The 21538-nt window shown below is 44.9% G+C and overlaps 1 protein-coding gene across 2 annotated transcripts in view; it reads right to left on the bottom strand.

Moving 5' to 3' along the window:
* CHN2 (chimerin 2) overlaps window positions 1–21538 on the bottom strand; it is a 348821-nt gene that overhangs the window by 241217 nt on the left and 86066 nt on the right. The gene's annotated exons all lie outside the window — the stretch shown is intronic.

Here is a 21538-nt window from a genome sequence, read left to right as displayed (position 1 = left end):
CTTCAATAAGCCAATTGAATGAATGAATCAATCAGTCTCAAAATCAGTGTGGAAAAATATCGCAAGCTTTCCAAGATCAAAGAATGGATAGTAAAATATTAACTTGATGTCCTTTTGACTTTCTTTTCTCAGTATTTATTAGTGTTTGACCTCCTTGAAATGAGAGTTCCATTATAAGCTCTTTTGATAAATGGATTGAAAGGTTGTCTTGAAGCACTCTGGCTTCTCTAAGTATTTTCTATTCTCCAGTGAAATACTGTTAGTCTACATTTTACAGTAACTCTCCTCAGTGTATCAAAAACAGGCATCTCTAGTCAACGCAGAGAAGAACTAGGGGGACTGCCCTCTCTCTCTCTCCCTCCTCTGCCAACCATAACTACATCTGTGGATTTTATTTATGAAGTCTTTCTTTTCTATCTTTATTCATAATAGAAGGCATGCACATGAAAGTGAGTGAGAGAGAGAGAAATACCGAAGGGTGTCAGGGTCTGGTCACACCACAATCCCTTTCTTCCAGTTCATTCTTCCAGTCTTCAAACTATGGTCATTACGTGGTATCTAGCTTCCGAAGAGCAGCACATTAGTGCTACACCACAGAGTCAGCCCCTATAGACGATCTATCTTACAGACCGTGGTATGTGCATTTGCATATCATGGTAAGAGCACTGTGAGAAAAACATATCTATAGGGCCACTAGGGAACTGGACTCCCACATGACTGATCTCAGTTCAAACCCAGGACCAGGCAGCTTGCTTTCTCTGTTTCTCTTGCTCTCTTTGTCTCTTCCCGGTGAGTATTCATGCCCTATAGCAAGTTAAAAGTAATAATAATAATAATACATAAACAATTCTTTAAAAAATAAAAGAAAAAACTGTCCACTGGCGGTTTATGAAGCTGACCTTAGACACATTTAGGACTGGAAACAACGAAAGTACCTAAGAAACCCAGTTCTTCTCTTCAAACTTATAATGGGGAGTAATGCCTACATAACTTCGCAGAGACGAGCAGGCCGAAATCCCTTCCTCTTCTTTCCCTAACTCGAGTTTTGTTGAGATGCATTAGCTGCTAACTTTTGTCACTCAGATGTTCTGTGGAATCCTAAAGGGCATATGAAACAAATTCCTATAAGAACCATGGCAGTTTTGGGGAACCAGCAGTTAGCGTAATGGCTATGTCACTGGACTCCCACGTAGTCGACCGCGGTTCGCGTCCCAGACCCGGTGGCTTAAAACTCACGCCGGGCGCGTATGCGTGCATGCCCAAGATCCCGAGAGAGAAGAATGGAGGAGAAGGAGGAGAAGGGATTGTGGCGTGACCATCCCCCCTGGGGGGTGATTTCTCACTTTCTGTCTCTATGTCTCTCTCTGTCTGTCTGGCGAGCACACGCGCCCTATAGCAAAAAACCTCTCCAAAAAAAAAAAAAAAAAAAGAACCATGGCAGTTTTTGACTGAACCTGAACAGTTCAATTTCTAGGATTTAACACTAAAGAAACAACTAAGAATATGCAAAGATTTAGCTGTAAGAAGGGTCATCACAGCACAGTTTACTAGAAAGAAAAACTGGAATGCATCTGAATGTCTAGCAATAGGTGATTAGTTAAAAAGAACAAGAGAGAGAGAGAAATTTCATCCATGCAATTGAACTATGCATGGCCATTAGAAAGGATAAGTATTTGAAGATACAGAAAGATGTTCACAGTAGATGTTGAAATAAAATTAATATGATGAGCCTGATCACATTTTTGTAAAAGGAAAAAATAAACTTACATATACAAGTACAGAAGAGGAAGTTAGATGCATATCCATCAAAGGATTTATGGTGATTCCGTCTAAACACAGGATGTGCAGGCGGGCTGTCCATTCTGCTTATCTACACATTGTTTGAATTTGTCCATAAATATCACTTTCTTACTTGTGGAATTGGAAAAGTGATGGTAAAATGTAACTAAAGATGATTTGCAGTGGCGTGCGAGTCTCATAGGAAGACTGTCTGGCCAAATGCATCCCTCCTGCTCCTGACCTTGCCGGCTTTCTGGACATGTGGCTGTGTTTGAGTTTAAGTGTTAATGTGGCCCAGAGATGGCCTTCTTCCATGGATCTCTGACAATCAGCTCAGAGTCAGGCTGACTGTACTCCTCAGATGTCAAGGGAAGGAAACAGAAACCACACAGCAGAGTCAATCCAATGGAGGAGCAGTTTTTTTTTTTTTTTTTTTGAGAGGATTTTTTTTTTTGCTATAGGGTGTGTGCACTTGCCACAGACAGAGAGAGACATAGAGACAGAAAGCGAGAAATCACCCCCCAGGGGGGATGGTCACGCCGCAATCCCTTCTCCTCCATTCTCCTCTTGGGATCTTGGGCATGCATGCACACGCACCCGGCGTGAGTTCTAAGCCACCGGGTCCGGGACACGAACCGCGGTTGACTATGTGGGAATCCAGCGACATAGCCATTACGCTAACTGCTGGTTCCTAGGAGGAGCAGTTTTGAACACAAGCTTTAAGTCGTGTCATGATGTTGGTTTCCTTTGCATAAAAGCGACAGGGGATATTCAGAGACAAAGTTTAGTGGCAACACCTTTGGGAGTTAGGGGAGAATACTATGCAGGGGTGAAGAGCAAAGTCCCAGAAAGAGGACATGAACCCAACCCATGTTTGGTCAAATCAGCCTTACGCTAAAAAAAACAAGCAGTTAGGGAAATTCCCAGTAATTTCAAGTACAAGGCCCAGTGTAAGGTCCAAGTAATTTATAAAGATCCCATTCAATTAAGAATGAAGTCCCCAAAGAACTAAATTCTAATACCTTGAACTTCAAACAAAGTGCCTTAAAAGCAACACTAAAAACATCAAATGGAAAGTAGATTAAGTGCTTGATTCATCTGTAGGCACTTGCTTACCACAAACTCAATTACTTCTTCCAAAATGAGATGCAGGTTGCTTTGGATTTACTGATAGGCTTGTCCCCTAACTGAGAATGACAGATCGAAGGTGAGAAAGCTTCAGTCCTCTTTCTCGGTAACTCTCAGGTAAATGCATAAATAGATAGCTACACTTTGCAAAGCAAAATAGCGGCCACAGGCAAAGTCGAGCCCATAACCACTTCTATTCAAATAGAGAAGGGAGCGCTGGGGCATATTTGTTTTTGAATGATCGTCAAGCCCCCACGCCCGGGATAATGCTTGCTCTGAGTAAGTATTTTCTCTCTGCCAACACCCTCTGTTCAGCTCTCGAATGTGCTCTTCTCCAGTTTTGGCCTATTTTCCAGTTCTGAGCAGAGGGCAAAAGCATGTGTGTGTGCCTCACTCTCCCCTTAGCTCACTCAAGCCTAACCCGCAGTCATGCTGGCCTTTGTGCCGCTGCCAGCATCCCCCTCTCGGAGACATCTGTTGCCTTGCTCAAACCAAGCAGCTCGGAAGCACGTGACTGGGCCATGCAGAATTGGAGATCGCCACCTCCAACAAGAGGCGTATGTCCACCTCGCAGCTCCCCTGTCATTTCCTCCGCTAGCCTCAGCTTCAACAAGTGGCCGAGCCTCCCACAAGCTGTCAGGGACAGATGCTATGTGAAAAGAGGAAATTGGACTCAAAGATGCTACAGCTTTTTTAATTAAGTCCAACCCAAAAGCCAAATAGCGAGGCATGAAATGAATGCTTCCTTGCAAATAAGTACCACGTTTCGAAAACAAATGCCTCGGTGTGGGTTAGTGGGCAACTTATTAGCTGTCTCCAATGTCACTTTGCTCCTTATTCGTTGTGGCCAACATTGTCGCCCCGGCTTGGAAAACGCCTTTTGTGCTGCTGTATGGATGTCCTGGGTTTTCTTGTGTGATTTTCTTCCTCGCCGTCCCTGGGCTAGCTCAGCTGGCAGGATGAAGTGTGGCCACTCGCAGCCAAACACTCTCACTTGCCTCCTCACTCCCTCGCTCCTCACACCCATGAGTGCCCCCTGCACCAGGCCTGGCTGTACATCCTCTGGAACAGGACGAATAACGCGTTGTGGCTTCCCTCTTTTCAGCTCCCTGAGCTAATTCCACTCATGTGCTTTGTCTCCGTGTCTTTGTCTCCTTTTTCCTCTTATTTACTATTTGGTTCTCCCTGGCTCCTTGCAGTCCTCTCTGCATGCTGTCTGCTAATTAAAGCTGACTAGGACCTTCACTGCTATTCTCTGCTTAAATGCCCAAGCTCCTTGTTGATTACTAAGGACCAGGAGCTCTGTTAAGATCACATGGATTTTTAAGACAAAAGAAAATGGAGAGGAGGTGCAGAGACAAAATAACCCTCCCCCCATGCAGAAGGAAAATAGAGGGGAGTAACTTTAAAAAAGAAAACACTATGCATTCTAAGGTAATCGCCAAATACTGATGAGTCTCATTAAGAGTTACGTCTTTCTAATTTCTTTCCCATCATTTCAACCACAGGAAAATCAAATGTATGATTTAAAGTGCTTAAGAAAGCTCTTACACACTTCGAAATCAATAGCGAGAACCTCAGCTGTCACCTTGCCCATCTTACAGACCAGGAAACTAAGAACCAACTTGGCCAACGCCACACAGCAAGGAGTTGCTGAATTCAGAGTCTCAGATTTCTTGAGTTGCTCCCCATTCCCACCCCAAGCCAACTACCCTGTCTCCATTTAGTGTGTGTTTTAAATTTTTTAAATTTATATGTAATATATATTAGGTGGTCGGGAAAGTCATGATGTATTTTCCTGTTTTTCTATGTAAAAATGCATCATTTTTGTATTTTTATACCTACATTTTTTATCATACCATCACTTTAATTGCATAAATTCGAGATAAAGGACATGAAGTGTAGGCTTGTTATGGAAATCTTTTTTTTTTCTTTTTTCTTTTTAAATTTATCTACTTATTTGTTGTGTTTTTCAAGCGACCAGGTCTGGAACTTGAACCATGGTCAGCCATGTGGGAATCCAGCACCTTAACCACCATGCTACCTGCTGGGCCTTAGCTTGTTATGAAAATCTAATTGCAACATTCATAGGTTTCTTAGATAAGCATGAGATGAGATACGGTGTCTTTTTTTTTTTTTTTTTTCTTTCTTTCTTTTTTTTTTTTTTTTTTTTCTTTCTTTCTTTTTTTTTTTTTTTTTTTTAGAGCTTTTTACTATAGGGCACAGGCGCTCACCAAAGAGACAGAAAGAGAGAAAGCACCCATGGCCATGCTGCAATCCCTTCTCCTTCATTCTCCTTTTGGGACTTTGGGCATGCACATACACGTGCCTGGCATGAATTTCAAGCCACCAGGTCCAGGACTTGAACTGCAGTCAACCATGTGGAAGTCCAGAACTTTAACTGCAGTCAACTATGTTGGATTTGCTTCAGTATTTGCTAAAGAAATGTTGAAGAAGGGGACAGAAAGTGATGTGGGTGGAACCACACAGAGCATTCTGGGTTCACATCCTGGGACCGCCCTGTTCATGTGAGGAACACGTGCCCATGAACCGAGTTTACTGAGGCTGAAACTGTAGCATGAAGACCCTGTTGGAGATGTCTATCTCTCTGTCTCTATCTCTTTCTATAATAAATTAAGTTTTATCAAAAAAAAAGTATTAGAGAGTAGATTTCAAACAAAGGCAGCCAAGAAGATAGAAAAGATAAGAAAATTAACTTACTTGGAACCAGCAGTTGGCGTAATGGCTATGTTGCCAGACTCTCATGTAGTTGACTGTGGTTCGAGTCCTGGACTCAGTGGCTTAAACTCATGCCAGGCACGTGTGCGTGTGTATCCATGATCCCGAGAGGAGAATGGAGAAGAAGAGATTGCATTGTGGCCATCCCTCCTGGGGGGTGATTTCTCACAAAGAAAATGAACCTGTTCTAAGATCAGGCTTATCACTAGACAATAATCAGGTTAAGAATTTTATATTTTTAATGATTTTTATCTGAGTGACATTAAGGGAGTCAAAATTTTAAGCTGAGTAAGAATTCAATTACACTAACTTTAATAGTTAGGACTTCTTCAAGGTAAGTAACCAAATACAAAACCTAAACTGACTAACACACCCCCTGGCAAATTAGAAAAAGAATTAAAATTTTAAAAGATCAGTGGTAACTTTCCTTTTCATGCAGTGAATGTGAATAAAGGAAAAAATATATTAAAAATGAACGAAGACAAGAGAGTCATGATTTATTTATTATCATAGACTATCTCTACTGAGCCCGCTAATATGGGCTTTATGATCCCACAGTGAATTGTAGAATAATTGTAGAATCACAGAATCTTTTTTTTTTTTTGGAGAGATTTTTTTGCTATAGGGCGCGTGCACTTGCCAGACTGATGGAGAGAGACATAGAGACAGAAAGCGAGAAATCACCCCCCAGGGGGGATGGTCACACCGCAATCCCTTCTCCTCCATTCTCCTCTCGGGATCTTGGGCACACATGCACACGCACCCGGCGTGAGTTTTAAGCCACCGGGTCCGGGACTTGAACTGCGTTCGACTACATGGGAGTCCAGCGACATAGCCATTATGCTAACTGCTGGTTCCCAAGAATCACAGAATCTTCACGCCATGGTAGATCTGGGAGAACATCTATCCCGAGATCTCACACAGAATGGAGGTTGTTCCCAACGTTGTCAAATGCAGTGCCTCAGGTAGGTCGCATTTCTCATTTTACTCTGTGTTAGCATAAGACATAGCTGGTGAAAGAAAGAAAAAAAAAAAAAGACAAAGGAACAGGTGAAAGAAGAGTATTTTTTTCTTTGATTGCAGAGAATGATTGCTTTATTTCAAAGTTCTCAGAAACCACAGAGCCCTCCTCAGCTATCTGCACATCAGACCTCACTTTCTACTGTACTCCCCTCTCCAGTTGCCTGAATTTCCATTCCACAGCCCCACCTTACTTATGAGAAGACACCTAGGATAGACATCTCTGACATGGAGATGAGCCTAAAACATAAAATCTTTTTATTTCTTCCATTGCTAGAGGGTGCATATGCTTATCAAAAAAAAGAGAGTGCTTCTTCAATAGGGCATGGTCATGCCACAATCTCTCTTCCTCCATTTCTCCTTCCCATCAAGATTTTGGGTACACATGTATATGTGCCCTACGTATTATTCCCAGCCACCAGGGCCTGAATTCAAACCATAGTCAGTTAGCCTTGTGGGATCAGACTCCGTGTGTTCAGAGCCGAACCACTGCACTATGGCGCCAACCCCCAGCTTGGTCTCCTAAGTACCACGAGGCTCACTATTATCCCCTAAGTCATCTTTACCTTTTCCCATGGGAGTCTGAGTAGTGGGTGGGGAACGATGAGAGAGAATGGAGTTGTGGGAGAAAACATCATTTACCTAAGGGGGCTCAAGCTGCAGACGGAGGAGAGTGTGACGCACATCCTGAGGAAGACGCTGCAGCGCCTTTGCCAGCATGTGGGGGACGGGGGGCTGGGTCTGTGGTGACCTCATGGCCTGGGAGGTCAGGGAAACGGACCCAACACTCTGTACCTGGCCCCCAGGGAAGAGTTCATTCCTTCTCCGACAGGACCTTACGAGCTGGCTGACTGCCAGTAGATGATACAATTGGCTTGTAACTGTTTGAAGGACCCAAGTGCTGGGCGCAGGCCATCAATACTGTGCCAGAGGGCTCTGACCTCAGCCCTACCCGGTTCCAGAATTCTGTCAATAGCACCAATGAGGATATTTAAGGCATAGTTATCAAGTTGAGAGTTGAGGTGATGCTGGGAAGAACAGCAATATTGCTGGATGACCTAATCGGGATCAAACAAGACACATCCCAGCCCCCGACAAGACATCACAGTGAGGGCTGTTAAGCCTGTATTCGGGTGAAAATAAACACATACAAGTACATGATCGTGAAGATAGACCTCAGCAGCCACATGCATAAAAAAAGGGTCTTGGTTGACTGTACATGTGGTATGAGTCAACACTGCATTGTGGTTGCCAAAGAGCAAATGTGGTCTCATGCTGCACTGATGCAAACATAATATTGAGCCTGTGGCTTAGGCGAGGCTTGCTATTGATGAGAACAGACCACACGAACAGCTTTGTGCTTGGTTCCTGACCCGACTCGTGCAGTAGGGGAGACGGGACTGGAGACCCTCTGAGGGCAATGGCGTAGAGATGTTTTGTACAGAGACAGAAAGCAACACGAAGCACGAGGATTGTCTCTAATGATGTGGGAAGGTGTCCTGAAAAAAAGGGTCTTGGTTGACTGTACATGTGGTATGAGTCAACACTGCATTGTGGTTGCCAAAGAGCAAATGTGGTCTCATGCTGCACTGATGCAAACATAATATTGAGCCTGTGGCTTAGGCGAGGCTTGCTATTGATGAGAACAGACCACACGAACAGCTTTGTGCTTGGTTCCTGACCCGACTCGTGCAGTAGGGGAGACGGGACTGGAGACCCTCTGAGGGCAATGGCGTAGAGATGTTTTGTACAGAGACAGAAAGCAACACGACGCACGAGGATTGTCTCTAATGATGTGGGAAGGTGCCCTGCTGAAGAAGCGTGTTCCATTTGTTCTGAGCGTCACCCAGGGCTGGACAACAGTGGGAGTCAGATTTTAATGCAACAGAAAGAAGAATTACCGAAGAAATGCCCACGAATGGAAAGAAAAGTTTAGGGAGGCGTTTATTCAAACAGAGGTCAGGGTGTCCTATGGAGAAATGGAAAGATGAGTTGGGTCATTGCATCGGATGGATGGCTCTGAGACTGCTCCTTGGAGGTGCCTCAAGGGGCAGAAAGAGCTTAGAAAGAGGAGCTCCATTATAGCACAAGCCTTCTGCTCCTTTACTCCACCGTAAGCAGAAAGCTCCCCTCACCTGTTCACACCAGGGACTTCTGCAGTGAAGGAAAAGTATGAAGCCACTGAACTGGATGATCACAGAGGGCCCTGCTCAGCTGTGAGGTTCTAGGATTTAATGATTCTGAGAGGACCTCTCTTAAGAGGCCAGACTGGAAACGTGAGCTCTGCAGCTTGAATCAGAGGTTTGGAACCTAGGGTATTCTTTTTTTTCTGACTGCTAACATGAGAGCACACACTTAGTGACTAGCTCCCACTTTCTGCAGGTCAGAACTCTAAGCGCAGTTCAGCTGGGTCCTCTCTTTGGGGTCTCAAAACTGGAATTAAAGTGTCAGCTGGACTGTGTTCTTTTCTTGAGGTCAAAATCCTCTTCCGAACTTATGTGGTGTTGACAGAATTCATTTCCTTGAGGCTAATGACAGAGAGGTCTCCATTTCCTTGCTAGCTATTAGCCAAGAACCAATGTCAACAATTTTTTTTTTTTAATGCCAGAGTGTGCATGAACACACAGAAGAGAGAGAAAGCATCCTCCAATGGGCACACATACACTATCATAAAGGGGCAGAGACCAGCGGTTAGCGTAATGGTTATGTTGCTGAACTCCCATGTAGTTGACTGTGGTTCAAGTCCTGGACCTGGTGGCTTAAACTCACACCGGGTGCGTGTGCGTGTGTGCCCAAGATCCCAAGAGGAGAATGGAGGAGAAGGGATTGCGGCGTGGCCACCGCCCCCCCCCCCCCCCCCCCCTGCCCCGAGGGGTTATTTCTCACTTTCTGTCTTTCTGTCTCTCTCTGTCTTTCTGGCAAGCACATGTGCCCTATAGCAAAATCCTCTCAAAAAAAAAAAGGGGGGGGGAGGAGGGGGGCAAAAAACAGCTCACCTATTCAGGTCAGGCCTACCCAGGAGAATCTCCCTTTTGATTAACCCCAAATCAACTGATTAGGATTCTTGCTTGCTATTTGCAAAAATCTCCTGCTCCTAGCTATGTAACGTAGCCTAATCAAAACTGTAGACACTCATCACCTTTCTAGTCCTGCCCACACTGAAAGGGAGAGGACTCCATGGGACATGTACACCAACCGTGGGAATCCTGAGGTCATTGTAGAACTCTGTCAATCACATCTGGTTTTTCTGCTCCAAGTTTCTAACCTTGGGCCAACTGCTCAGTCTCTTTGTAATTCAGTTACTTTGTCCATAAAGTAAGAAAAATGAGTCCTCGAGGGAGAGTTCTGAGGGCGAAATGAGTTGATATTAATTCACAAAGGCCTTAGCACAATAACCCGGCATCAAGTAAGCACCCAACTGAAGTTAGAGGGTCTTTCTATACAGCAGTGCGTGGTATCTTGAGGATCGGCCGAATGCACGGGTGGACAGACAGCCTATGGTCAACTGCTGGCTCCGGAAGGAGCAGCAAAGGTGGCTGCTGTATCTCTCTCCGTGTCCAACTCACCTCTTCACTGCTGCTTTTACTAGTTGGCTTTAATTTCCTCTCCCCTTTGGTGTCCACCACCTGCTGCTATCCTTCCTCTCCCTTCTCTGTGTTTCCTTTTTCTTTTTCAGTCCTTTTTTTTTTTTCCATTGCTTCTTGTGACTTTCATGTTTCACACTGGAATATTTTCCATTATTATTCATTACCAGCAGATAAGATTAGGTTTTCCCTTCTTACCAGTATACATTCTGTCTCATGACATTGCTCCTTTTTTTTTTTAAGTTTATTTATTTCATTTATTTCTTCAGAGAAAGAGCCTGAGAGAGACACTTTCAATAGGGTCTTCCTGCCAGTTTCAGTCAGCCTGAACCACAGCACGCAGGCGTGTGTGCGGCCCGCTCAGGGAAGCCCCAGGATGCAAACCCAGGACACTTCCCATGCCAGTCCAGTCACAAGTCCAGTCACATCCCTGCTGCGCCACTACCTGGTCCCTGTACTCATGCTTTCAGTTAGTATTCACTGTTCATAGGCCCTTAAAAAGATTTTAAAGTCTGTGTTTGATATAAGTTTCAGATTGCTAAAGTTATTAAGTTTGGACTTATTTTCCCTGTAGTTCTGTAAAAATTCTCTTTTCCCAAAGAGATAAATCAGAAAATAATGTTTCCCCTTTCCAAACAATTCAGCATCAGAATTCCCTTTCAATGGAACAATCCCCTAGTATAGTTAAAACATTATTCATTTTATCCCAATTTATTTTCAAAAACAATTTCCAGGAACACTTTCATCGTGCAATGTGAATTATCCTTGGTCCACATCTAGTTGGCCAATGAAAAATATAACAAGCAGCTAGCAAAAGGAAGAGGCAAAGTAATTTCAGTCTGCCCAAATCAGTGTAAACAACAAACACAGCCAGAGCTGTCAGAGGTGCTCAATATGACACATTTCAGCAGTGTGACCTGCACTTAGTAGGTCTACAATAGAAATGTCTTGAACTGAATAGACATGCCAGGCACAACCTACTGAACTGAACTGAACTGAAGAGCTGTCTCAGTAAGAGACAACCATGAATCCACTTCATTGGAGTTTGTGTTACCTCCTACCAAATTCCAACATGAAAGTGAGTTTTCCAAACAGGCAGAAAAACCAGTAGCAATGAACACAGCTTGTTCGGACAAATGAGCTGACATGTATTATCAGTTATATCTTCAGCACTCGTCAAAAACCGGGTGAGGTCATAGTTCTCATCCTGGCCTGTTCCATCATGCCATCGCCAACTCAACAGGACTGTCTTTACATTGTTTATGGAGGAGGCAAGAGAAGTCCTGAACGTTCCCACCACCCTGGGTTCCCCCAGTTCGAAGCAGCAGAACTGTCAGCTGACACCCTCGGGTGTTCAACATTCTAAAGCGCAACACAATATGCGTTGCAGGAGCTGATGCTCAAGAAGCAGTGCTGACCCCATGTGTACTTCAGGGGAGACTGGGACAGGCAGGCATCCCCACATCAAAATGACTCACTGAGAGATATCTCTTAGAGACAAATGGCTACACAGGGCTATCTGGGGTCTCCCTGCTATGCAGTTGTCACTTCTCATGGTGTGGACAGCAGACAGAAGAGCTAATGTGTAGGGAGGGAGATGAGACCCTTTAGATACATAGAGCCCTTCTCAGCTCAGGCTTTGGAAACACACTACTTCGTGTGACCTTCACAAGTACAGGAGACCTTGCCTAGAGGAGGGCAGCTCGGTAAAACCACTGTGGAGAGCGACGTGGCAATAACCATCGCAGATACAAGCACGCGCGCTCTCTCTGAGGTGGCAATCCCATTCCCAGGGATTCATCCTGCAGATATGTGCACACATGTGTGAGTGATGCAGCACGGTTTACTGCAGCAGAGGACTGGAAACAGCCTAAGCATCCACAAATAGGGGGCTGCTTAAGTAAAAATTGTGCTGTGTCCTTCAGTAGCTATATTTTAATATGTCCACAAAGCAAGGTACAGAATAGTGAGGAGTATGTTACCATTTCTACAAAAAAAGTCATACAAGAGGAAGGAGGAGAAAATGAATGCACATGCGCACACGCGTACACACTCACAGCGATAGCTTGTCACGCAAAGACTATCCCTGTAAGGGCATATAAAAAATGATGTCTTTGGAGAAAGAACTAGGAATTGAAGACAGAATGGAAGGGAGACTTGTAGCTACTCTTTCATGAATTTTGTACCATCTGAATATATTGCTCATTCAGAATATATCATTTTCAAGGACATGTGAGGGAATCAGGGCAAGTTTTCCATTAAACAATGTACATAAGGGTGTTTATAAACTGCAAGCCCTACACATGCCTTAGTTATTGCTGTGGTTCTTAGCATCTTCTTTTTTTAAAAAGGTATTTATTTATTTATTCATTTATTTTTAATTTGACAGAGAGAGAGAGAGAAAGAGGGGAAGTGAGAAAGCAAGCCACCAGGTCCGGGACTCGAACCATGGTAAGCCATGTGGGAGTGTCCAGCACCTTAACCACCACGCCACCTGCTGGTCCCAACATCTTCTTGGTTTTATTTTGTTTTCTTTTGTTTTTGGAGAGGTTTTTGCTATAGGGCATGTGCACTTGCCAGAAAGAGAGAGACAGAGAGACAGAAAGCGAGAAATCACCCCCTGGGGGATGGCCATGCCGCAATCTCTTCTCCTCCATTCTCCTCTCGGGATCTTGGGCACGCACACCCACGCGCCTGACATAAGTTTAAGCCACGGATCCAGGACTCAAACCGCAGTTGACTACATGGGAGTCCAGCAACATAGCCATTACGCTAACTGCTGGTCCCAGTATCTTCTTGTTTTTGAGTCAAAAAGTCAAGGCTGAGGAAGGCAGGAGACTTTCCCACCATCATGCAACTCAGTCACCGGCTGTTCTCATAAGGCCTGTTTGCAAGTTTACTGCTGAATAGCTCTCTTCTCTGCTAAGCTATAAGGGAAAGTGTATAGGCTCCACGTCTACACCCAATACCTGGTAGACTGTCTTGCATTTAACAGAATGTTTGACCTCCCATCCTCCCTCTTCGATTCCTGTCCCACATTACCTATAGCCTAATGGATAACTCCGAAGGTATGTTCCTCAGGCTCCTCTAACTGAACAGGCTCCAAACCCATCTACAACATTATTTCTTTATCCATATTTTTAATCACAAAGAACTCCGTCTGGCCAGCCATGGAGGCACAATGGTGACAGGACGCCCTGCAATGCTGGAGCCACAGGAGAGGGTCCTGGGTTCGCGTCCAGGTTCACGTACCAATGTTTCCCTGTGCAAGCTGGGCACGCACGTGTGTCCGTGATCCCTTGGCTGAGATCAGATCACGGTGTGAAGACCCTGCTGGGGATGCCTCTTTCTCTGTCTCTTTCTCTCTCTCTCACTCTACCTCTCTCATAGAAGAAATAAAAATAATAACAACAAAAACTCCTTACTTTCATTATCTAATCAATTCTGCCTCCTATGGGTAATCACACTTTCCTCTTCCTTTTTACTCTTCTCCTTTCCTACATAGGGCCTCTTGGATTTTACAGCAACCTAATAATCCTCTCCCCCATTATTTCTTTCCTTACTGCCCACACTAACTCAGGATCCCTGTTGCTGCCAGAAGCATCTTTCTCAGAGACTTGATCACATTCCTCTTATTTCAGAACCTTCTCTAGGTCCTAATCACCCACTGAAGTTGGAACTTCCAGACCGGCTTACAAATCCCTTAGCCACCCACAAAAGGCACATTCTCCAGTCCAAACCCATGCCCGGCTTCTTTGACATGCTGGTCCCTCTGCCCCAAGATACCTTTCCTCCTGTTTTTTCACCTGAGCAATGCCATTCAACCAAGCTCATGTCCTGTGAAAAGCTTTAGCCCGCCACCCCTGTCCCTCACACTCACAGAGACATGCGTGTGTTTCTACTACAGAATTTCAGGTACTGCGTATGGTTATTTATTTATATGCTGGTCTCTGGTCAGGATGGGAGCCTGACCCTCCATTGCTGACACATGGAACAAATCAGGATCGTAACAAAAGTCTGAGAATAAACACCTTCTAATATCTAAGCAACTAACTTCTAAAGACACACTGTACACATGAAATGTTAATATCCGAAGTGCCATCTGTCATCATAGGTTTGTTGTGTGTGTGTGTGTGTGTGTGTGTGTGTGTGGTGTTTTTACATTCCATTACCGAAGATTGGCGACAATAAGGGAGGATAAGATAAGAAAAGCTTTGGTTTCAGTATTTTTATGGTGTCGGGGTAGAATGTTCCAGTCACCATGAGTAATTCAGCAGCTTTATTTTCTGGTTGTCCTTTTAGTTTGTAAATAGTTACTACCTACCATTTCAGGAATACTGCATAAATGTTCCATAAAAGAATATCGATATGCAAAATTCCCTGGGTTAAAATGATGTTATCAGTCAAGCCCCAAAGCATGAAGCAGGCATGGCAGGTCAGCTGGAAAGAGAAGAATGCAGGGTCCTGGGGTGGGTGGGGGAGGGGCTGGAGGGTGCCTGCAGGCCACCCTGCTCACACAGGGCCGGCCTCCTTATCAAACAGGTGGCAGCCTCGTGGGCCTCACTAATCCTTCTAATTACAGAGGACCTGGCCACCAGCCAAGACCAGAGGGGCCAATTTTAACCCTTCCTGGAAGAGGGCTAGCAAGCCAGACAGGACCCCCGCCAAACAGCTGGTGGTTCATGGCAGGATTTCCGACCTACCAGGGAACTGAGGTCCTGGACCAGAAAGAGGCCATCATGGAAGCTCAGCCATAGAGACCAGGCTGAGCCTGCAGGAAGGCAGTGGTTGGACAGATGGGGTGCCAGGGCGTTCCCAAGACACCAGCTACCAGAGCCATAGAAGCAAGATGAGGTCTAATCTCTCTGGCAGAGGGATAGAACTCACTAATGAGCTGCCTGACTTGATCAGTTGTTGGCAAACCATGCCTCTCGTGGACCAACTTTGGCCAGCCACCTGTTTTTATAAATAAAGTTTTACTGGAATGTAGCCATGCTCATGGACCATGGTTGTTTTTGCTCTACCAAGGCAGAGTTTAGTAGCTGCAAGAGAGACTATATGAGCCCAAATGTCTAAGATACATACATACTGCCCTTTACAGAAAAGGTTCACCAACCCCTAGTCTAGAAAATGCCCAGACTGCACCTCAGGCCAATTGAAAACAAAATCTCTCGTGGCAAGACTGAGGCACAAGTACTTTTTAGAGCTCCCTCCAGGCAACTCAACTTACAGTCAAGGTAGCAAACCATCACTCTGACCTGATGCAGTAACTCTGAGGACCAGCTAAACAAGTCGTAGAGTGAGTTTCTGTCTCACCTGAATACAGCACAGACAGGCGGTTCAGAGCTTGAGTCTGGGGAATAACAGGCCTGCTCTGCATCCTCACCCTGCCACTTACTAACTGCGACCAGGAACAACTCAATTCCTCTACACCTCAGTTTCTCCATCTGTGAAGTGGGAATGATAACAACATCTCCTTTACAAGATGTTGAGAGGATTTAAAGAGAGAATACGTGTAGAGCTCTCGGCACTGCAGCTGCACAATGTCAATTGGTAAATGGTAGCCAAAATAGGAGACAGGGAACAGTTGGGCTAGTGTAGCTGGAAGGAACTAGAGAAACTCTCAGGGTTGGCACCTGTGGGATCCGACGCTGAGCTAGGCCTTGAGGAAGCTGCTGGGAAATGCCACTGAACACGTGCCAAGACCAAACTGCCAACCTGTGTAGGCAGATCATGGCTCAGGAGAGCTGGAAAGACACCCATTGCTGAATTCGGTACACTTCTCTTCATACTGGCCAAGGTTCCCTGTTTGGGGCCCTGGCTCCCATTCTGGATTATAACTGTTTACCTCTTGGTGAGGCTCTGAGAACACACGGTAAATGCTTGTTAAGAGATTTCAGTGATACACTCCAAATCTTGCAGCTTGGATCACTGGGGCTCTAGAACATTTATGGGTGCCTGATACCAACCCTGCAGACCCCTGCTTCCAATCTGCTTTTGCCCTTCCTCCATGCCAGTCCAGGCTTGACATCAGTCTGCCAAACTCATGCCCATGTAACAGAAAGAGCGCTCTGGTCTGCTGTCCAGAGGAATTTGCCCTGGGCAGACAATCTGGCCCAAGAGATGCTCCAACAATGCCTGTGCTTCAACCATTTAATTAACAAATGAAGGGCATGTACCAAAATTCTGGGGCTCCTGGCTCAGCAACTGATCCGCACTAGGAGGGGAGGTTCGTCCCTGCATTTCTCAGACTCGTGTCTGAGTTTCATAGTTAGTAACCTGTCCTAACTGGTATAAAGAAGGGTGGCCCCTTATATGCTTGAACAGAGTTCTTATGAACCCTGGCAGGATTTGGCAAGCCACCAAATCAGGAAGTGGTAAGTGATCTCCATCATCTGACCAGGAGCATGACTCTGCAGTTGACTGCCCCTCCCTGAGTGTTGGTTTCAGGCTTGCTCTAGAAGAGAGTCAAGCAGAACAGCCTGGCCAAGAGTGGCCTGACTTTAAGCCATGTATTTGTGAGGAAGGGAGGCTCCACATCATAAGCACTAGGCCGTAATTCTGGATTCTGCTCCGAAGACTGGCATCACATAGAATGAGCTAAAACAGCTGGGTGTCAAAGCCATGGATAAAAGACCATCCCTCAGCACAACTGGAAAATCCAGGATTTAGCCAGTGGGGTAACACTGGCCTCCAGCTACTGGGGACTTACAAAGTGACAAGTGACTTGTTCATACACAATTTCTTATTTAATAACCATCTTATAAAAGAGTGGAGAAATACGTATTTATACAATCACATAGCTTTTTTTTTTTTTTAAAGAAAGATTTTTTGCTACAGGGCACATGTCAGAGAAAAACAGAGACAGAATGAGAGAAATACCCCCCCCCGGGGGGGTGGGTCTGGCCATGCCGCAATCTCTTCTCCATTCTCCTCCTGGGATCTTGGGCATACATGCACATGTGCCCGGACGTGAGTTTTAAGTTGATGGGTCAGGGACTTGAACCATGGTGGACCATATGGGAGTCGAGAGACATAACCATTATGCAATCTGCTGGTCCCCCACATAGCTTTTAAGTGACAAATTTGAGATTGAAATTTGGGTCTCTCTGACCAGAAAGCTCCCACAATCTCCCACTTTCTATTTATTTATTTATTTATTTATTTATTTATTTATTTATTTATTTATTTATTTATTTATTTATTTATTTATTTATTTATTTATTTATTTATTTATTTATTTATTTATTTATTTATTTATTTATTTATTTATTTATTTATTTGAGAGAGGTTTTTGCTACAGGGCGCGTGCACTCGCCAGAGAGACAGAAAGTGAGAAATCATCCCCTGGGGGGATGGCCACGGAGCAATCCCTTCTCCTCCATTCTCCTCTCGGGATCTTGGGCATGCACATACATGAGCCCGGTGTGAGTTTAAGCCACCGGGTCTGGGACATGAACCGTGGTTGACTACATGGGAGTTCAGCGACATAGCCGTTACGCTAACTGCTGGTCCCAATCTCCCACTTTTCAGGATTAGCTAATCACGCCGGCTGTAACATAATCCTGTCCCACCAAATAGCTTTTGACAGAAACAGGGGTAATGTATCCAGACCCCACTAAGAGGACTCTACTCAACCTAAGGAAAGCTACATCCCTATATCCCTGAACATGCAACCTCACTTCTGAGGGTCTCCCTTTTAGTTATGCCCCATGAATCTCTTTTCTAGGTTCTCAGGTCTGTTCAGAAAATCATGTGGATTGCAGTTCCGGGCCCTTCCTTTCCTGTCTCACTCGGTTGTTCCCTGTAGAGCTCTTAGAGTCCTGTATCAGATCTCCCCCATCTCAAGCATCTATTCTTGGCTCCATCCTAGGGTTCTGTCTGGTCAAAGATTTACTCAGCAAAGAAGCAGCCACCTCCTCCCTCCAACTACATTCTCTCTCTTATCGTATCTAAAAAGCACAGAAGATCAAATTCTGTTACCTGCAGAGCACAACATGCAACCTGCTTGGCTTAAATTGGGATGCAACCCCCTTCCACCTCCCTCTGCTACTCACAGTGAAGGGCGCAGGCTCCAGAATCTGTTTGTCTGGGTTGATGGCCCAGCCCTGTGCTATCTGACTGACCTCGGTGACCTCACTTTCCTCATCTGCAAACTGGGATTAGTAATAATACCTTCTCCAAAGGGCTGTGGTGAGAAGCGAGACATGCCCAGTGCTTAGCTCAGGGCCGGTACAAAACAAACACTCCACAAATACGAGCTATTGTTTTGACTACTTGTGATTATACTGTTGTTTTGGCTCTGTTTGTTATTATATATTCACTTATTGAAGAATAACTGCTCTGCTTTTAAAATTGGTGCATATAATCACGTGTTACTATTGAAGGACTAAAGTCTTACATGTGGGAAAACACTTAGGTGCAAAATGAAATTGTTCTCTTGGCTTGCCCTCAAAACACAGTGCATGACTTATGTTTTGGTTTATTTTATTTTTTTTTTTCCATGAGAGAGAAATAGGGAGAGAGCAGACATTCCAACAGGGCCCCACACTCTGTGGGGGGCCCAGCTGGCCTAGACCACAGGCCCAGGAAGGTCCCAGGGCATGAACTTAGGACCCTCTTATGTGGATCCAAATGCACCACTACCTGGCCCAGTACGTTACAATATATTCTCTAACTTCATCCCCACCCCAGCCTGGAAAAATCCTGCTTCGCAAATGAGAAAACCAAATTTCAGAAAATGCCAACAATCATAATATAATAGCACCTTCCACTTATTTTGTGCTTTTTATTTATTATATACTGTTTTCAGATTGCATATATTATATTATAATATACACATTATATATAAAATCTGTTCTTGAAATGGCACTGTGAGATAGATACTACTGTGACGTCTGCTGAAACTCAAACAGAGAGCTTAAGTAACCACCTAAGTGCCAGGGGTCACAGAGCCAATGATCACCTTCCAGTTCCCTAATGTGCTAGTTAGGTGTGGCAGGGGACAAAGAAACAGACTCACGGACTTTTGCTTTGGTGGCACAGTCCCTACCCTGCACCCCCTGCCTTACACACAAACACATTACACACAGAGACATGACACATGCCCCCTCCCCTCATACTCTCCTCACTGTAAAATTTCAGGGTGGTAAGTGACTCCATAAAGACCGTCTCTCTGTTAACTTCATCGAGGTCAGAGCACAGATGCATGTAGTTTTCCCAAAGGACAAAGAACGAAGCTGAATATTTGTCTTGTCACATTAAAAATGATGTTTCTGCATTAGGACAACATCAGACTGTGTTTTGTTTTGCTTTGTTCTTTTAACAGCCTGTCCTTGGTCTGCGCATCAGCCGCAGACTGGCTGGCTGTCTCCACTATCACTCTCTCCAGCGGGCAGAGTCTAGCGCTGAGCAAACACGCTCGTCTTGCGAGTGTCACAGCTCAGCCACTGTCTTGATTAATGCAGGAAAAGGGGAGTTGGGATGAAGTGAGATGATTGCACTGGGAGATGGCAGATCTGGATAAACTACCAGCTACTGGTCCATCGAAGAGAAGATCTAACCTGCCTCGGGGCCCTGGAAACAGCAAGTTGGGAGACACCTTAGAGCAGCTGCTCCTCTCTTATAAAGTTTTTGGTAACCACGAGAAGGAAAAACTTCTGTGCTGTCCAGGCTAAGCACAGCTCACACACTTTGAGGTCCACGTGTTGAAAAGTGTGGAAGGGAGACTGTCTCATGCTCTGGATTATCTTCTTTGCCAGGCTATGAGCAAGAGCTTGGCCAGACTGTCCAAGATGACATTCGATGTCAGTCTTACTCTAGCTTGTCCCTGTGATGCTTTTTGGAATGTTCACAGGCACTATTGGAAAGCCAAAAGCCATAAAAAGAATTATTCGCTTGGCTCACCATAGCCACTTTCTGTTAATGCAGAAATGTCATCACACATGATAGTCACAAGTTAAACACAGAGAGAGGCAGTGTTTGGGGACTTTGTCCCTAAAGAGGCAGTTTTCAAAGCACAGGCAGGAGAACCCTGGAAATCTCTGAGACCTTTACAGTGAGGTTTGGGGGGTCAAAACTATTTTCGTAATAACACTGAGGCATTAGTCGCCTTGTTCACTCTCATCCTCTCTCAAATTCATGGTGGAGTTTTTCAGAAGAAGGATGATATGATACAGCAAGAAGTTCCATGGAGAAGCAGTTATGAAATACAGGAAAGCCAGGCACCAAAGAGACTCACAGCAGAGTAAAACGATGACACTATTTCCACTAATGATTTTGGGAAAATATTGGTTTTTAAATAAAAACAATTTATGTTGACAAACAACACACATATTATTTTAAATAAATTGGTAATCTTTAAAAATGTATCAGTTTTCATTGATCAGTGTAACCTCATGAAAACATCTAGGGCCCTAAATCATGTTTAAGACAATGAGGAGGTCCTAAAGAGAAAGTCTGAGAATTACTGAAGTAGAGGACTCCGCCCATTTTCCTTTTCATCCGGGGGAAGCATTTCTTTCTTCTCCAGTCCAGCAGCCCTAAACCCATCTGCTTCAAACTCATTACCTGCTTGGTCCTGGGCACAGATTCTCTCTTTAGTAGCTTTTCTTGCCCCAGATCCTTCCTATTTGCCCATGTTTTATTCTAAGAGGCTCATAGCTGTTTGCGTCCCTCGTGAGGCAAAGAGAGTGGCTTTTCTCAGCCCCTCAACTCTCAATGAGGCATTGTTCAGACCGTCATTTCTGCCTGGACCACTGGTCAACAAAGACAGATGTTCAAGACAGATGTTCTCCTATGGGTTGACAATGAGGGAGACGAGGCTAGACCCAGGAGTCAGAAATGACCCTGAGCCTCAGCTACAGACCAAGATGGAGCCCCCGTCCATGGTGCGGAGCAGGACATGCCAACCCATCTATCTATCAGTGGGCAGCACAGCACAGACCCAGTGTGTGAAAGGCACTGGGACTGACACCAAAAGCCACAGGCAAAGACACTCTCTACGGGTTCTAGAGACCTCGGAATCCCTCCTTGTAAACAAAGCTGAGGGCCTTTCTCCATCTCTCTCAGCAACCACAGTGAAATATCCACCCTCACCCAATCTGCCTGCTAGACAACGAGCTCCTCCTGGACACCTGTAGAGGGTGCCTCTGGGCAGAAGAGATGCAGAGACGAGTAAGACACGCGGCTCCCACCTTCCAGGAGCTAATCACGAGCAGCAAAATGACCAGACTCAGAATCCAGTTTTTTTTTGTTTTTTTTTTTTTTGAGAGGTTTTTGCTATAGGG

Source organism: Tupaia chinensis, unplaced genomic scaffold, assembly GCF_000334495.1.
Source record: "Tupaia chinensis unplaced genomic scaffold, TupChi_1.0 Scaffold000170_1, whole genome shotgun sequence".
Taxonomy (NCBI): Eukaryota; Metazoa; Chordata; class Mammalia; order Scandentia; family Tupaiidae; genus Tupaia; species Tupaia belangeri.
The sequence above is the reverse complement of the archived record's forward strand: the minus strand, read 5'-3'. Positions and strand labels throughout refer to the sequence as shown.